General features: G+C 41.9%; 1 protein-coding gene across 7 annotated transcripts in view; it reads left to right on the forward strand.

The window, feature by feature from the left end:
• The window catches only part of pibf1 (progesterone immunomodulatory binding factor 1), a 155,849-nt gene that overhangs the window by 112,629 nt on the left and 23,569 nt on the right, over positions 1-19,651 (forward strand). The gene's annotated exons all lie outside the window — the stretch shown is intronic.

Genomic DNA, 19,651 nt, shown 5'->3' on the forward strand with positions numbered 1-19,651 from the left:
CTTTTCTCCCTGGTCCAGTCTCTTCTCACCGACATCTGTAACTCTTCTGATGCCCTACATCATTTTGACAATTTCCCGTTTCCTGCCTCCTCTTCATTATAGACGTACAATCTCTCTGCACCTCCATCCCCCATCAGGACGGTCTGAGTGCTGTCCGCTTCTTCCTTGAAATGAGGCCCAACCAGTCCCCATTGCTTTTCCGCTTTGCAAAACACCTCTGCTCAGTCCACAAGCATGACTCCAAGCTTCCACTTGCTTGCCATTTCAATTCATCACCCTGCTCTCATGCCCACATTTCTGTCCTTGACTTGCTGCAGTGTTCCAGTGAACATCAATGCAAGCTCGAGGAACAGCATCTCATTTTCTGATTAGGCACTTTACAGCCTTCTGGACTCAACATTGAGTTCAATAATTTCAGAGCATGACTGGCCTTTTTTAAATTTTTAATTTTATTATTTTTTTAACCATGTACCTGCCTTAAACTTTGTTTTTCATGTTTGTGCTTTTGGACAGAGGTGTTCATCAACACTCTCTGAACTAATGCTTTGTCTTTCACCATACCATTAGCACTCTCTTTGCCTCTGTCATATGACATCTTTGTCATTTAATCTCTTCTGTCCTATCACACACCTTCCCTTTTGTTCTCCTTTCCCCCACCCCCGCTTCATTTGCTTAAAATTTATTAGATTTTTAACCGTTGCCAGTTCTGATGAAAGGTCTGAAACGTTAACTCTGCTTCTCTCTCCACAGTTGCTGCCAGAGCTGCTGAGTATTTCCAGCACTTTCTGGTTTTATTTCAGATTTCCAGCATCTGCAGTATTTTCTTTTTATTTGAATGTTTTCCCAAGTTGTTTCACAAGTTCTGAGACAGTTGTCATGCACAAAAGGAGCTGTAATGAAATAAACAAATGGAAGAATTATAAATTAAAGTCAACTGTTAAACAAACCACAAGAACATGGACACTTGTACCATAGTGGTCACGGAACCCCTCCTGTATTGGAAATCAACAAACCTGTCTATAAAGAAGGAACCCATTAACCTTGTCTGAAATAGCTCTGGGGAGAACCCCCTTGAAATTGAAAGGAGCACTATTGCACATTAATGACGCTTTCAGCATGATTTGTAGACCCAGTAAAAACACATACAGTAAAAACAAATAAGAACTTAGTTGAAACAAAAGGCTAGTTACACAATGTGTTGAAACATAGGGGGGTTGGGTGGAAAGGGGAACAGCAACGATGCTAGCAGACTCAGCGTCCTTGCACATACCAGATAAAGGAGTCACTATGGACACGAGATACGATTTGACTCACAGTAGAGAATGGGAAACTGTAAAGAAATGAACCAGGTTCTCACTGAGCCAAATAAGGAATTATCATTATGTCATTATACCAGACCCCAATGAGTAAGTAAGAGGAGAGGGTCTTGGAAACAAGACTTAACCCCTGACTGAAACTGGGGAAGGCACGAGAACCCCAGGGAAGAACACTCAACAAGATACCCCTGAGCCAAGCGCTCAGAGAACAGAAGAGCAGCCACAAGTCCAAGACTGATCACCTCGTGCCTTGACGGGTAGTATACTGTGCAAGTTAGTGAGAGCTTGTACTTGATGATTTAGTGTGTGCATAAAATATTGATATACCTTTCACCAATCCGCTTCCATGGATTCTTTTAAGAGTAAGTGAGGATTAGGCACAACAGATTAAACTAACAGAGGCTTCTGGAGACAGAATGACTCACAGCCTAAACCAAAATAAATAGGTATGAAGTAGCATCTTGTTACCAGCATGGTCCTCACTCAGACATCAATAAGTAGCCATGATTATCTCATCCTTGTCCATTGTGTGGTCACATCAGGGAAGAGGGCCATGCGTTTCTCGAATGTGGTGGATTTTTACCTTAAAAAGCTAGCCCTCTGGAGAGAGAGGGGAGATCAAGCAAATATCTCAGAAAGCAGTCCAGCCAGAGGCTGTGAAAGAGATCCGGCCAAATAAGAAGAACCCTGCTGAACAATAAATGAACAATCACTACAGCAAAGACATCACTTCAGTGACTTCAAGACTCTCCATCTGTGAAGATAACAAGTTCCACACCACCAGCTTTGTGCTGAGTTGTAATCACTAGAATCTACAACACCTCAACAAGTTCAAGGCTACAAACACCCAGACCTGCACTTTTAAGAGAGACTTTCCTCCTAAGAAGATTCAACACGAGCACTTACCTCACTTTGGACTTTAAACTACCTACCCTTTTCTCCCTGTCTATTCTTGTGTGTCTGTGTGTATGGGTGAGGTTGTGACCATTTTGGGAATTGTGTAAAAATATATTTTTTTAAACCTACAGGAAAACCTGTAATTTGTCTGTTTATTTGACCCAAAAGACATTCGGGGGCTAACGCAACATTTTAACCAAACATTATTGCGATCAGTGGGAACCACCCACACCCCTTTCCAACTGTTTGTAACACAGTAGTTGATTACTATCATCAGTCTAATTTTTAAAGTTTACTGGCTTGCAATATGAATGGAGCTTTTCATAAGTACCTGAAATGTTGTGGTGTCCTGAAAACCGTACAATAGTTTGTTGGAATGGTTTATGGTGATCGGGATAAGCAGATTGTTCTATGAGAGATAATCCTGAATGTAATACTGAATTTTATCAGGTTGAAACTAACGCCGCCTCCCTTTTTGAAATGTTGTTCGTGGTATTTGATTTTTTTTTAAGTGAAACTGTGCCGCTTGCTAAATGTTGTAAGGGAAAAGTATGTTCCAAGGAATGTAAAGTATCCTGGTTTTTATTAAACAGAAACTGCCACAAGAAGTAGTACAGAAACAAATGTGGAATTGTAATGCAGCAGCTGCCAGATAAAACACATTGGACAATGCATTGCTATCTGAGAAAGAAAATATAGATATTTGTAGTGGGTCCATTGCAATGTAGAAATGTAAACCACTACTTCAACTTTTATTGTTTTGGCCACTGATAATGTTATTATAGCTCTAGAATCATGCTTTTGATTATTCTAACTAGTTATATCCCCTGATGTGTACATGTGGACAGCTTTTTTCTTGTTGGGTATTTCTAAGCATTTGAAAAAACAAATTCTGGACAGCTTGTCAACTGAATGATGTCTTGTCGCCCACATAAAGAAAAACTGGTTCTGTCAGTATCATGTCATTGAAATGCCAGCCAACACATCATGAAAGCATGTTTAAATAAATATACCTTTTGTCGACAGGTTTGGAAGACTTTCAAAATCTAATTTTGCTCTTTTGTATATTGCAGGCTTTTTAAAAACAAGTCAGTGATGAAAGCAGAATGGGAGTTTGCATTTTTTAAAAATATATAAAGGAAAGCAGGCATTGATAAAAATGGAACCAATAAAAGTAGTGACCCGAATTTTGTGGTGCTAATGATGTCAAAAATATCAGTTTCATTAGTCCATTGAGACTGACAGCAACTTCGGGAGTCCAAGCGTGCGCAGAACAACTCAGAAATCCAGAAGTTGCTATCAGTGATTCTACACTCCTCCAGAGGGTGCGCTATTTAGGTTCCGACTAGAGTGCAATCCCCGAGTAATCAGTGAATTCAAAAAAAACTTTTACTCTGTTAGTCTAGCTGTAAAAACCCTTGAAAAGATTACACCTTGTTGAATGAGGTGTAACTGGATTTTTAACAGTGTACTAACTTCATAATTACTGCTAAATACCCTCACTGGCACTAAAAAGCTAATTTAATATTTGTGGAATTTCTCCATTCTGATAAAATTTCACATTTTAATTTTTTTTTCAGTTCATTTATCTATTTATATTTTGGCTTCTATCTAAATCCAATCATAATCATTTATTTTGTTATCTGAAAATTTAAGTTAATAGTGAAGGAAAAGTGCTTTTAACTTTCTGGTTTGCTCTGTGAGAATACTTCAGTGTGATTGTCTGCTTATCCTACTTGCTGACATCGCTACGTCGGTACGCCGGAGATCCCTTGACATGGCGCCAGATTTAAACTGCTGCCGGGAAAGGGGAAAACCACACCACAGAGATTGCTAGCTCTTTGTGGGCAGCTTTCTTCGAGGTCAGCACTGATGCTTTGCTGCTGCCTGCAAAATCTAGCCCACTATTTTATTAAGCTCTCAGTTTTTGGAAAATTGTTTTTCAACAATTGCCGAATGTTTCTTTCCATCAGCAAATTATAAATTGACTTGCTTTTAAAATCAGTATTCTTCCAATTGTTTTAACCTTTCTGGTATATTGATAAATCCATGGCTTTATTAGCACTCCACATCCTTGGTGATTTTCATGTCCATTTAAACTCCCTTTGCCTCTCTCCTCAGATTTCATTGCCCTCCTGTTTTTTTGAAACACCTCTCTCCATATGAACTCTTTTACCCAAATTCACAGCTACCCCCCCCCCAAAACTTTGTCATTTCATGTAGTCTCGCTACTCCCATGCTCTCAATCACAGACAAGGCCATCTCCGATCACTTCCTTGATCCATTTCTACCTACATCTCCCTACCCCAAACCACATGGTTTGTCATCCATGGCTCAGTTGTTAACACTCCTGCCTCTGAGTCAGCAGGTTGTGGATTCAAGCCCCACTCCAGGACTCGAGCACAAAAAACAAGGCTGACACTCCAGTGCATTAATGAGGAAGTACTGCACTGTCGGCAGCACCGTCATTTGGATGGGACATTAAACTGAGGCCTTGTCTGCCGTCTCAGGTGGACGTAAAAGATCCCATGGCTCTATTACAAGGAAAGGTAAGGGAGTTATCCCAGGTGTCCTGGCCAACATTTGCCCCTCAATTAACATCACAAAATCAGATTATCTGACCATTTATTGCATTGCTGTTTGTGAGAGCCTGCTGTGCCTAAACTGTCTGCCACATTTCTGATATTACAACTGTGACTACACTTTAAAAGTATTTCATAGGTAGTTGTGAAAAGCACTATATTTCGCAAGTCTGTCTTTCTTTAAACCAACCTCTGTTTCTTTCAAGATTCACCAAGTCACTTAAAATTACACTTTTAAAATGTCAATGGCCATGCCTTTGACCTTCCATTTTCCACAATACTTTTGCAGCTCTCAACCAGCTCAAGCATTTTCTCACCTCTGTCTTTGATTCCCATGTTTTCAGTAAAACCTTCTCCCATCCTGGTTATTATCCCTGGTATAGCCTCCATCTTCAGTCTCTCAAGTCCAAAGGGTACAGACTTGAGTGTATCTAGTATACAACTAGGTTAGCCATCCTTCATCAGATCTGGCTGGATCACGTCAGACGCAATTAAGCTATGTCCTCTGCAAAATCCACCCACTACTCCAGGATCATCCTGGCAACCAAAGAAAATCCCTGGCTTCTTGACTCCACTATCGACTTCATAAACCCCCCCTCCCCTCCCCCAACAACAAATACCCTGATTCCATACCTTTCTCTAGTTTCTCTCCTGTCTTCCTTCATGCCCTTTCCATGCCCATCTTGTCTATGAGACACATCTCCTGCTTCCTTGATCCTGTGCCCACCAATGCTGACCACCGATGTTCCCGAACTGACCCCTATGTTAGATGACATTGTAAATGGCTCCCTTTCCTTAAGTACTGTTCCATGTCCCTTTTAAAAGGGCATCATCAACCCCTTTCTCAATGCCTCTGTCCTTGCAAACTATCACTCCTCACCCCCCCCCAACTCCAACCTCTCCCTCCCTCAAAAGTTCTTCAACACATTGTCATCTCCCATCTTTCCTGCAACTGCATGTTTGAACTTCTCCAATCTGATTTCCATCTCTACCACAGCACAAAAATGGATCGAACCACAGTCGCACATGACATCCTCTGACAGTAATCATGGTCCCTTATCGTAGAGCCTCACTACCTGACCTGAACCCGATGAAACCCAACTACATGTGTCGGGTTCGGGTCTATATCCGGTGTCCAACGTTTGGGTTGGCTGTGGTCGGGTTTGTTTTGTATTGTTTTCTTGTTAATCTGCGTTTTGACGTAATTTTATTATAACATGTTTGATTTACAGGTCGGTCGGGCACGAAAAAAATAGAAGGACTCGGGGCCCGGGTCGGGTTCGAGTTGGCTGTGATTGGGTCGGGCGTGGGTCAGGTTTTAATTTTATACCCAAGTCAGGCTTTACCTTATTGCTGTTTATCCTCCTTGGCCTCCATACAGTCTTTAACACTTAGCTCCTGCATTATCTTTCCTCTGCTCTCCAGTGCAGTGGGATTGTCTTCACTCAGTTCCACTCTTACTTATCCAGTTGTAGCCAGGACGTGTCCAGCAATAGCTTCTCTTCCCACCCCTTTGGTAACATCATCTGAAGATGTCAAGTGAACAACTACCAGCTTTAGCTCTCCCAACTATGTGCACAAATAGTTGAAGGTGGGAGGGCAAGTTGAGAAAGCTATTTAAAAAGCATACAGTACTCTGGACTTTATAAATAGAGGCATGGAGTACAAAAGCAAGGAAATTATGTTGAACATCTATAAACACTGGTTTAGCTACAACTAGAGTATTGTGTTTAAATCTGGGCACCGCACTTCAAGAGGGGTCTGGAGGGTACAGAAGATATTTACTAGAATGGTTCCAGGGATAAGGGCATTCGGTTACATGGACAGATTGGAGAAGCTGGGGTTGTCGTCCTTCGAGCAGAGAAGATTGAGAGGAGATTTGATAGAGGTGTTCAAATCATGAGAGGTCTAGAGAGAGTAGATAGAGGGAAACTGTGACCATTAGTGGAAGGGTCACAAACCAGAGGATACAGATTTAAAGTAGTTGGCAAAAGAACCAAAGGCAATATGAGAAAAAAACCTTATTATAGAGTGAGGGATTGTGATCTGGAATGCACTGCCTAAAAGGATGGTGAAGGAAGATTCAATCAAAGCTTTCAAAAGGGAATTAGACAAGTGCATAAAAGGGGTGAAAATTTGCAGGGCTATGGGGAAAGAGCAGGGAAATGGGATTAGCTGGATTGCTCTTGCAGAGAGCCGGGACGGATGTGACGTGCCGAACGTCCTCCTTCTGTGCAGTGTGATTCTCTTACTACTCTCATTCCTCTCTATTGTCAGACTATCAAGTCTTGAATGAGCCACAATTTCCACCAGTTAAACACTGAGAAGACTGAAGTTGTCATTTCAGCTCCTGCCACAAACCCTTGCCACCAACTCTATTATGCATTCCACTAGAAATAATAACAAAGCAACATTTAATGCTTTATGAAACTTTAATCAGTTTCTGAAGTGGTTTCTTTCACCACAAACTGGGTTTCTTTATAAATAGGCATTGTGAGAATGATCTTGCAAAAGCCCTAATATGTATCTTCACCAAAATTTTTGACAGAGCAGGGTGGTCCTTCCCTTTCCCTGGTGCTTGAGGTCTTTTCCATCTGTAACAGGAAAGTGCTATTTTATTTTGTCTACATATGGGTTGTAGTTAAAAAGGAATACATATGTAATACATTAATGATTACCCAATAGCTAGAAGATAAATCCAAAGGCCACTTTGTGGTGTACACAGGGAGAATTGGAAGCAGACAATATCCAAGAGAGAGAAAAAGGCCTCCAAAAATGTTATTTTTCTGTGCGTTGAGGCATGGACTGCAATCCAGTGAATCTTTGCACTGCTTATATTTCTAATGGATATAATTAAACTAGAAGGAGACAATCAGCTTTTCTGCCATTGTTAGAATTGTTTGGGCATGTGGTGGGGCAGAGCTGCTGCCATGAATTCTTCGGATGCTAGTTCATACCAGTGATTTACTACACTATGAACCTATGACCACATTCATGTTTAATTAGCTATTTTGCTTTCATCAATCTTAAAATAGCATTATTTATATGTCTGTGTACTTTCCTTGCAAAAATATTTTGTTTATTTCCAGTACCTCTTCGCTTGATGATTTTGAAAAGGGAATTTTAGTGAGCATGCTAACATGACTAATTTTGACATACCTCTTCAGATAGTCCAGCATTTAAACTTGGTTGGAAATTCCAGGTGACTACTTGAAACTATGTCTTATTTTTCTCCTTTCCTGATGGCAGTGCCTAGACTGGGCCACAGTTCCAAGGGAACCATTAGCTGTCTGACACCTTGGCTGGAATTTTATGCCCCGAAGCGTGCAGGCTGGGGGCCTAAAATTGAGTGGGAGGGAGTGGGGGGTGCTGTTCCTGACCCTCTCCCGCCCCCGCTGCAATTTTACGTGGGGCAGCAGTGGCAAGAAACGGCCCTCCCATCCCAGACCAATCAAGGCCCTTAAGTGGCCAATCATTTGGCACTTAAGGGCCCTCGCCCATCACCTCAGGTATTTTACCCTTGGCTGGCGGGCAGCTGAGGTCTCAAAAAGCCTGCCTAGTAAAACCAGGCAGCCTTCTTGCTGGCTGGTGGGGGCTCTCCTGATTAGGCACCCTGTACACCATGGAGGGCCGCCGCTGAGTCCCCAACTGCCCCTAAAACACAACACTACCCCCACACCCCCCCAACCAGCCCCCCCCCCCCCCCCCCCCCCCGACCTTGCCTCGCCAGGGCCCAACCAATTGTCCCCAGCGAGGCCTGAAAAACTTACCTCCTTTCCCAGGTCACCCTTCTTCCTTCGATGGCTGGGTTTTCAGCAGTATTCACTGCTCCCAGTGGCACTGCTGGGACTGAGAGCTGCCAGCCTGCTGATTGGCTGGCAGCTCCATTAGGCAGGACTTTCTGCCTCAAGGAGGTGGAAGTTCACCCAAGACCAGGCCTGGGGAGTGAAAAATCCCAGTCTGGCTCCCCAGGCCTGGCAGAGGTGGGCTCACCATTGACTTTTCAACCAGTGGACGGGGTCTCCCACCGAATGAAAAATTCCGGCCCTCTTCACTTGGCCATTTTTTCATGTACCAGTCAAGAGAATGAACGTCATCGGGGCTGTCCAACCAGGGGATAATTACTGCAGAACTTGTTCTCGTGCACTTTCCAGTAGAAGACTTGAAATAATGATCAGAAGGGCAACTCTGACAGATTTATCTACCTCCCTAGCTTAGGGATACTAAGGCCATCCTAACTGAATTCAACTGCACAGACCAGGGATCAAAGCTATGCCCTTGCTCATCTGTATGGCTTAAGATAGCAGTAGTTACCTTCCCAGCTATTATGGGATCACAAAATAGACTAGATGAAGCAATTCTCACAGATGTTCATAAGTTTAAAATGTAGCTGATAATATTGCCTGCTTCTTAGCTGCATAAACTAAGACTTTGGGTAATTCCTGTAAAAAAAAATCTATTTTTGCCCTCTCTTTGCTGGATAAAATTTGGGCTGGTGTTCCATTCTGTTGGGTGTTGCCCTACTAAAGTGTCAAGGAAGTGTTGAGCTAGTTGACAGAAGTTTCCTCCATTGTTAGACTGATCTGCATCACGACAGCTTCATCCTCTTCAGTTCTGTAAATGAACAAAATAAATGTAGAGTACAGAGAGTGTAGCATTTTTCCTTTTGGTTCTAAATATTAACTCCAGCCAGCCAGGGACAGTTCAGTTTCTATATGGAGTTACCCATGCTTATTGTCAATGCCGTGGGCATGAATCAGTTCTGTTATCAGTTAAGCTGATTCTAGGACTCACCATTAAGTGCATCTTTACTCTGCGGTGCTACGTTTTGGTGCCTGACTGAGGATGTGTGTTGAACAGTTCAAGAAGTAGGAAACTGAAACTCATCCATATTTAGTTCAAAGGCAAGAGCTCAAATACTTCAACTCTTGGCCAGTTCACGTGCCTTGGATTTCAATTTTATTTGTCTTTAGGGGAAGAATAGTTGGGAGGTTATTGTCTTTGATCGCTTCCATTGGCATGATGCACATACAGTTTTCGAACTTACCAGCTGAATTAGCTGCAAGTTCACTTCCTGCAAGACTGAAAGCCACAGATTTAAATCAAGAGGAAATATCAGTTATTTATGATTCAATCACTGTTTCCAAGTTCAAATTATGGTTACATTGAGTAAACGCTTTACAGTATTGCATAATTAAATACATATGCATGTTGATTATACAGCTAATGATCCCTGAGGCACAGTGTGGCTTTCGAGCACAGAGATCCACATGCTGTTCTCCCTTCGCCAACTACAGGAGAAATGCCGTGAACAACAGATGCCCCTCTACGTTGCTTCCGTTGATCACAGCAAAGCCTTTGACCTCGTCAGCAGGCGTGGTCTCTTCAGACTACAAGAAAAGATTGGATGTCCACCAAAGCTACTAAGTATCATCACCTCATTCCATGACAATATGAAAGGCACAATTCAGCATAGCGGCGCCTCATCAGACCCCTTTCTTATCCTGAGTGGCGTGAAACAGGGCTGTGTTCTCGCACCTACACTGTTTGGGATCATCTTCTCCCTGCTGCTCTCACATGCGTTCAAGTCTTCAGAAGAAGGAATTTTACCTCCACACAAGATCAGGTGGCAGGTTGTTCAACCTTGCCTGTTTAAGAGCGAAGACCAAAGTACAGAAAGTCCTCATCAGGGAACTCCTCTTTGCTGACGATGCTGCATTGACATCTCACACTGAAGAGTGTCTGCAGAGACTCATCGACAGGATTGTGGCTACCTGCAACGAATTTGGCCTAACCATCAGCCTCAAGAAAACAAACATCATGGGGACAGGACGTCAGAAATGCTCCATCCATCAATATCGGCGACCACGCTCTGGAAGTGGTTCAAGAGTTCACCTACCTAGGCTCAACTATCACCAGTAACCTGTCTCTCGATGCAGAAATAAACAAGCGCATGGGAAAGGCTTCCACTGCTATGTCCAGACTGGCCAAGAGAGTGTGGGAAAATGGCGCACTGACACACAACACAAAAGTCCAAGTGTATCAAGCCTGTGCCCTTAGTACCTTGCTCTACGGCAGCGAGGCCTGGACAACATATGCCAGCCAAGAGCGACGTCTCAATTCATTCCATCTTCGCTGCCTCCAGAGAATCCTTGGCATCAGGTGGCAGGACCGTATCTCCAACACAGAAGTCCTCGAGGTGGCCAACATACCCAGCATATACACCCTACTGAGCCAGCGGCGCTTGAGATGGCTTGGCCATGTGAGCCGCATGGAAGATGGCAGGATCCCCAAGGACGCATTGTACTGCGAGCTCGTCACTGGTATCAGACCCACCGGCCGTCCATGTCTCCGCTTTAAAGACGTCTGCACACGCGACATGAAGTCCTGTGACATTGATCACAAGTCAGTTGACAGCGATCACCAGAGATGGCGGGCAGCCATAAAGGCGGGGCTAAAGCGTGGCGAGTCGAAGAGACTTAGCAGTTGCCAGGAAAAAAGCCAGAAGCGCAAAGGGAGAGTCAACTGTGTAACAGCCCAGACAACCAATTTTATCTGCAGCGCCTGTGGAAGAGTCTGTCACTCTAGAATTGGCCTTTATAGTCACTCCAGGCGCTGCTTCACAATCCACTGACCACCTCCAGGCGCTTACCCATTGTCTCTCAAGACAAGGAGACCAAGAAGAAGAAGATCTTAAATCAAACTGTCCCAGCTTGATTTCAGCTTTCAAAATGGCTTCTTATTCCAGCTTGTTTTGATGAGAAATTACTTTTTTTAAATACATCTTCCTGTTTACATGCTGCATTTATGTTCATTTTAGTGAACTGTGAAGAAAAGGAGGTGAGATAACTGAACTTAATGAGGAAGCATAAATTTTAATAAATTCCTTTACATTGGAGTGCCAGAGTTACATTTGTAAAATTGTATTGTGATTTTCTATAGAACAATTGATTTGCGCTTTTTTCTCCATTTTTTAATATGCAGTTTATTTTTCATATCTGACAAAATATTATTTTTCTGTTTCTCCCTGTTGCCTTTTGACTCCTCACTGTTACATGTTGACATTTCTGTTGAAGTAACTGGCCGTGGGAAATTCTTCCCCTGCTTTTGTTTCACCAATTCTCTCAAGGTCTCTGCCTTTAATGCTTGTGTTTTGTACATATGGTTAAATGTCAAGAATTCCTACCTGAGGGTAACTTAAGTCCCAGAAAAACACTGCCATTAAATATGTAATAAACCAAGAGCAAACAAACAGAGCTGTTATGAATCCAGAGGCTAAAACTACTGACCTGCTAGTTGCGCTGTAAATTTACCAGGGCGGAGGGGGCATTTTGTTTTTGAATTCTGTTTAATTATTTAAGCCCTTGTGTAAACCTGGTTGTTACGTTAAACCACTTGAGGAGAATCATCAATGTTACAGAATTCTAAAAGTATGCATGTTGAAAAAAAAATTGAAGTATCATTTTGTTTTCAAGTGGGTAACTGGTGCAGTGATACTTATCCAAAATGTGTCACACTACTTTAAGCTGAGCATAAATAAGAGATTTTATACATTTTTTAAACCAACGCTAACAGTTTTAAACTTGCCTGTTCCTTTCATATGATCCCAATCACTCTGTGCCAGCTAAAGCACGCTGAACTAATACAGCAAGAATAACAAAAGTCCCATTTGATCATAATCCAAGATGATTTGGAAGGAATACATGTACTCTAGAAAGGCATGCAGAAAAACTGTAGTCATCAGCAAGTAGTACCACAGGGAGTGGGACTATCCACAGCCCCAATACTGTAAAACTGAAACGTTGTGAAGCTTGCATTTTTTAGTGGCTGTTCGTTCTGGAACAACAAAAGCTTAAATGCTCACCTGAAAGCAATATGTGCCAATAACTAAATTCTGAAATATCAAAAGCTGAATTCTGGAATATTTTTAATTAACGTCATCATATGTGGAAGATACATTTACCACAAATTCATGGAGTCTTTCTCTAAATGGAGCCAAGCATTTACTCTTGAAAGGCCCAGTGACATATCACAAATATGTTCCAGGATCACAAATAATATTTTGAAATTCTCTTGAGAATTGCCAGAAATAAATATTTTTAAAATTGAATGAAATTAATTTTTAGTTTATTTTCACATTTTTTTGTTATAAAATGATTTAACTTCAAAAGAAACTTGAAAAAATTGTTGTAATCACCTTTTTTGATCTTTTCGGTGTAAACAAGAGAGCATATGATCATAGTCAGATTAGGTGTTCTACAGTCGACTGAATTTAGATATAAACTAAGATCAGTAGAGGCAATTTTCATCTTTACCTACAATTTCTGCTGAGGTACTAATCATTTTCAGAAATTTTTATAATTGGCCATTTATGTGGCTTAATAAAAAAGCTGCAATGAAGAAATTGCAGATCTTGCTAAAAGCTGTTTTTTTCACTCGTTCATGTTACGGCAATATCGAACTTGACAAACATCATTAAAAATAACTAGAGATCAAGAGTGCATGCCAGGCCATCAGCATTTCACGTTAGCATTCGCATTTCGAGGCCTGGTTAATGTTTGCTGCCAAAGTCAACAAAAGCCAGGTTCTTTGCCCCAGTGTCACTCTTCTAGTCCTGCCATTAGTGCAAGGGATCCTGGCTGCTGTATATTAAAGACAGATTTTCACAAGAGCAAGGCTTCCTGCTTACAGTATGCAGAAGCTGAAATTCTTTGCATTAACAGCAGGGGCGAGCGAGTGAGAAAGAGATAATACATGTCAATGAAGATGGAAGGTGTGCAGAAACAGGGATTGCTGCCTAGAGGGTAAAGTAAGAGAAGCTGGAAGTGGTGCTGTCAGGTGGAGTAGGAAGGAGGGTGCCAGCATTAACTGACAAAACATGGCAGGGAGAGTGCCAGCATTTACTGGATGGGATGATGGGGGAGAGGGTGAAGAGAGTGGTATGCTGACATGAACTGAGAGTGGGAAAGGATACCCACTTCAACTGAGGATTTTGGAGGAGGAAAACAATGCCAGTTTCAAAGGGGAGTAGGAAAAGAGTGCCAAGATGGAAGGAGAGGAGAATGCAAGTATGAACAAGGGGGGAGACAGAGAGAGTGCAGGTGAGGTGGGGGTGGGAGGCAGTATTGCATCGGGAATCCAGAAAGAATGGATTTCCCTCAGATCCTGCCAAATTTAATGACAGGTCCTGCCAAATTTAACAGCAAGATTCAATTACCATTTTTTGATGTCGTTTGTCAGCTGCAGCCAACCAGATTGAGAGGTTGGCTGGCGGTTGGGCAAGTAGGCCTTCAGTGCCACAAGTAGGGAGCAAAAAGAAAGGAGGAAGGGATCTGAAAGGCCAGGGGAAGGTGGGTATGGAGGGAAGATTGGAGGCCAGAGGGGAGTTCAAGGGGTCGGGGGAAGATCGGAAACCAGAGGATAATCTAAAAGGTTGAGGGATGAGATTGGAGGCTGGTGTTTTGGGGAAAGTCAAGGTCTGGAACAGAGGGGAGATTGGAAGGAGGTGAGACGTCGAATCACAGTGGTTAGGTAAACTGATCCAGCAGATAAGTGAAAAGGCAATTACCTCCTGGACCCTCCCTTTAGCTGCCAGGTTTTCTGAGGCCTCGGAACCGCAGATGGCCGGGGTTAAATTTAAAATGGTGGTTAATTCTGAGGAAAGTACCCTAATTATAATATGTAAATGTCTAAACCGCCTCCTGTGAGTGGGTTGGTTGCCCCCTGTGCCCCCCCCCCCCCCCCCCCCCAAACCCGTGCTACCTCCGTTAATATAGGAAGTGGACAGATTGAGATTGGGCTTCAGATTTTTAACTCATCGCACTAAACCCAAACCAATCTGTTCTTTTGAGTTAAAATTCCCCCCAGTGTCTCTGTGAAGGCGTGGTGAGTTGAATGGGGTTCAGTGTTTCCGTGGAATTTTACTGAGGGGAAGATGTGGGAATGACAGTTGGGGAAGTGAGGACCTGTTGAAAATCCAAATCACTTTTTCTTTTTCTTAGATTAAAAGTCTCTCAACTGGGAAATATATTAGTATTTAAAATTAACCAGAATGCATAATTACTAAACATTTAATTTTTCTGAGGAACATGTCCCAAAAAGCATTGCCAATTTTGGGTATTTTACAATTGGATTTCCACCCCGCCCCCCTGGCTTTCATGTGCATTTGTTTCTCAAACACAAGTGAAAGAATGTTGGGTCTGCTGACAGCTTCAGTAACAAAGCCGTACAACTACTTATCTCCATCTCAAAAGCTTATAATAAGGGCTGTTCTTGAATTGTCAAATTTTTGATGCTTGTATTAGGTTTTCAGGGGCTGTTGCTAGTTTTGTAGGCTGGTGCCTGTGAATAAAATGTACTGATTATTGTTTTTTTCTCTTCCCTGCCCGCAATTTCTTCAAAACAATGAGTTAAATATAACTTTTGATCTCATACTTTCTCTTTACATTTGCAGGTTTAAGATAAAATTCCCCAGGTAATTGTTTGCCAGTGAGATCCACATTGACTTCTGCCATTAGTAACTGGGTGTGGGAGAGTTATATAAATTACAAATTTAAATTCGTAGCTGCGAGTACAAGTTCAATATCTGAAGATAAATGGATTTTTTTCTTGTGTGTAAATAAAATTTCTGCATACTTTTTTTTAATGGTGGGCACAATACTGCTCATGAGACCATGTTTCCACTCTTTTCCCCTTTCTCTTGCACTGCATTCTCCTCCTCCTCTCAAACTGAATGTCTCCAGTGGTAAGAGACAGCAGAAAAAGTAACAACCATAGAAGCATAGTTTAGGGGTACAGCACTAAAGGAGGCCATTTGCCCATTGAGTCTGTACAGGTCTTTCAAAGAGCAATCCAGTTAGTCACACACCCCCATTCTTTCCCTTCCTTCTTTCCTGTTTTAACAGCATCTGTAGTTTTTTTTATTTCTGTAAGAACTAAATATGGGCATAGATTTTGCTATCAAAATTACAGTAAGACTAATGGCACTCACTGTTATTTATGCGCAAATGGTACTGAAACTTCAGGTATGATATGCGGTTAAACTTAAAAATTCAATTCACTCACTCTAATTTACACTTCATTCTCAGTCCCCGTGCTATGATTTTTACCATCCTTCAATTATGGAAAAAAATCCCTCCATGTCCCTGACAACCTTCAAGCCTTAGTTGAAGGTTTTATAGTATAAGTATTATATATTGGATTTTCTTCCTGTAACTTTTTTACCCGTTATTGTGTTTCATTATTTTAGTGTATTTCTTCATTAATTTACAGGAATTCAAAATGGTTAATAGAAGTGTAATGTTTCCAAATAGAACAAAGAACAGTACAGCACAGGAACAGGCTATTCGGCCCTCCAAGCCTGCACCGATCTTGATGACTGCCTAAACTAACACCTTCTGCACTTCCGGGGCCCATATCCCTCTATTCCCTTCCTAATCATATATTTGTCAAGATGTCTCTTAAACGTCGCTATCGTATCTGCTTCCACCATCTCCCCTGGCAGCAAGTTCCAGGCACTCACCACCCTCTGTGTAAAAAACTTGCCTCGCACATCCCCTCTAAACTTTGCCCCTCGCACCTTAAACCTATGTCCCCTAGTAACTGACTCTTCCACCCTGGGAAAAAGCTTCTGACTATCCACTCTGTCCATGCCGCTCATAACTTTGTAAATCTCTATCATGTCGCCCCTCCACCTCCGTTGTTCCAGTGAAAACAATCCGAGTTTTTCCAACCTCTCCTCATAGGTAATGCCCTCCAGACCAGGCAACATCCTGGTAAACCTCCTCTGTACCCTCTCCAAAGCCTCCATGTCCTTCTGGTAGTGTGGCGACCAGAATTGCACACAATATTCTAAGTGTGGCCTAACTCAGGTTCTGTACAGCTGCAACATGACTTGCCAATTTTTATACTCTATGCCCCGACCAATGAAGGCAAACATGCCGTATGCCTTCTTGACTACCTGATCCACCTGCGTTGCCACTTTCAGTGACCTGTGGACCTGTATGCCCAGATCTCTGCCTGTCAATACTCCTAAGGGTTCTGCCATTTACTGTATACCTCCCACCTGCATTAGACCTTCCAAAATGCATTACCTCACATTTGTCCGGATTAAACTCCATCTGCCATTTCTCCGCCCAAATCTCCAACCGATCTATATCCTGCTGTATCCTCTGACAGTCCTCATCATTATCCGCAACTCCACCAGCCTTTGTCTCGTCCGCAAAAATACATGGCGATTAATGATAGATGCACTAATGTTTAAGATAAATAGGCATAAATAGGTTTATGGATCCAAATTGAAAAATTACTTTATATTGTATTCTTAGAGGAAATCATTGAACTAGTCATGCATTCCTGGGATACCCCTCTTTATTCTTTAACTGTTCAAATTCCAATACATTAATTTAAGTATTTATGTCAGCTCGTTCCATTTCATTCATTCCCTGCTGAATTAATTATCATTGCACTCACATTCCTAATGACCTACAAAGCTTTGCGGGTGCATGGTACATCAAGTACAAGTAAATCCAATCTCTTATAGCAGTTATGCTATGCTACCTGTCTGAGAACTTCAACTGTAGAGTGAGAAGCACAGCCAGCAAAACTGGAGTTATTTTGCAGACTATGCCACATGCACTCTGCCAACCAAGAAAGAAATCTGTACATGCACTTTTCTAGCAATTTTTTTAAATATTAAGCAATACCAGGCAGTAGCTCAATTTTCTTACAAGCTTTCTTATGTTAATTTTTATTGAAACAAAAATAACTGAATTAATAGTAATTCAAATTAAACATTTTTAAGCTAACTTATAAAGGACATACTTTAAGGTAATTAATCACAAAACAATCAAAATTGTAGACAACAAAATGTTTTTTTTTACCATTTTTAAACAGACACTGATTGCCATGCTACACTGTGGCAGTAATTTTCCTTTTCACAGGAGCACTTTAAATTGTCTGTGGTGTCCACCCTAATTTTTTGTTTATTCATTCTTACGATATGGGCATCACTGGCGAGGCCAGCATTTATTGCCCATCCCAATTACCCTTGAGAAGATGGTAATGAGCCGCCGCCTTGAACCGCTGCAATCCATGTGGTGTAGGTACACCCACAATACTGTTAAGGAGAGGGTTCTGGGATTTTAACCAGAATTGCACACAATATTCTAAGTGTGGCCTAACTCAGGTTCTGTACAGCTGCAACATGACTTGCCAATTTTTATACTCTATGCCCCGACCAATGAAGGCAAACATGCCGTATGCCTTCTTGACTACCTGATCCACCTGCGTTGCCACTTTCAGTGACCTGTGGACCTGTATGCCCAGATCTCTGCCTGTCAATACTCCTAAGGGTTCTGCCATTTACTGTATACCTCCCACCTGCATTAGACCTTCCAAAATGCATTACCTCACATTTGTCCGGATTAAACTCCATCTGCCATTTCTCCGCCCAAATCTCCAACCGATCTATATCCTGCTGTATCCTCTGACAGTCCTCATCATTATCCGCAACTCCACCAGCCTTTGTCTCGTCCGCAAAAATACATGGCGATTAATGATAGATGCACTAATGTTTAAGATAAATAGGCATAAATAGGTTTATGGATCCAAATTGAAAAATTACTTTATATTGTATTCTTAGAGGAAATCATTGAACTAGTCATGCATTCCTGGGATACCCCTCTTTATTCTTTAACTGTTCAAATTCCAATACATTAATTTAAGTATTTATGTCAGCTCGTTCCATTTCATTCATTCCCTGCTGAATTAATTATCATTGCACTCACATTCCTAATGACCTACAAAGCTTTGCGGGTGCATGGTACATCAAGTACAAGTAAATCCAATCTCTTATAGCAGTTATGCTATGCTACCTGTCTGAGAACTTCAACTGTAGAGTGAGAAGCACAGCCAGCAAAACTGGAGTTATTTTGCAGACTATGCCACATGCACTCTGCCAACCAAGAAAGAAATCTGTACATGCACTTTTCTAGCAATTTTTTTAAATATTAAGCAATACCAGGCAGTAGCTCAATTTTCTTACAAGCTTTCTTATGTTAATTTTTATTGAAACAAAAATAACTGAATTAATAGTAATTCAAATTAAACATTTTTAAGCTAACTTATAAAGGACATACTTTAAGGTAATTAATCACAAAACAATCAAAATTGTAGACAACAAAATGTTTTTTTTTACCATTTTTAAACAGACACTGATTGCCATGCTACACTGTGGCAGTAATTTTCCTTTTCACAGGAGCACTTTAAATTGTCTGTGGTGTCCACCCTAATTTTTTGTTTATTCATTCTTACGATATGGGCATCACTGGCGAGGCCAGCATTTATTGCCCATCCCAATTACCCTTGAGAAGATGGTAATGAGCCGCCGCCTTGAACCGCTGCAATCCATGTGGTGTAGGTACACCCACAATACTGTTAAGGAGAGGGTTCTGGGATTTTAACCAGCGACGGTGAAGGAATGGCCATAGGTTCCAAATCAGGACGGTGTGTGTCTTGGAGGGGAACTTGCAGGTGTTGGTGTTCCCATGCATCTGCTGCCCTTGTCCTTCTAAGTGGTAGAGGTCAGGGGTTTCGAAGGTGTTGTCAAAGGAGGCTTGGTGAGTTGCTGCAGTGTATCTTGTGGATGGTACATATTGCTGCCACTGTGTGCCAGTGATGGAGGGAGTGAATGTTTGAGGTGGTGGATGGGGTGCCGATCAAGCAGGCTGTTTTGTCCTGGATGGTGCTGCACTTCTTGAGTGCTGTTGGAGGTGAACTCATCCAGTTAAATGGAGAGTATTCCAACACTCCTCACTTGTAATTTGTAGATGATGGACAGGCTTTGGGGAGTCGGGA

Source organism: Heterodontus francisci, chromosome 6 (genome assembly GCF_036365525.1).
Source record: "Heterodontus francisci isolate sHetFra1 chromosome 6, sHetFra1.hap1, whole genome shotgun sequence".
NCBI lineage: Eukaryota > Metazoa > Chordata > Chondrichthyes > Heterodontiformes > Heterodontidae > Heterodontus > Heterodontus francisci.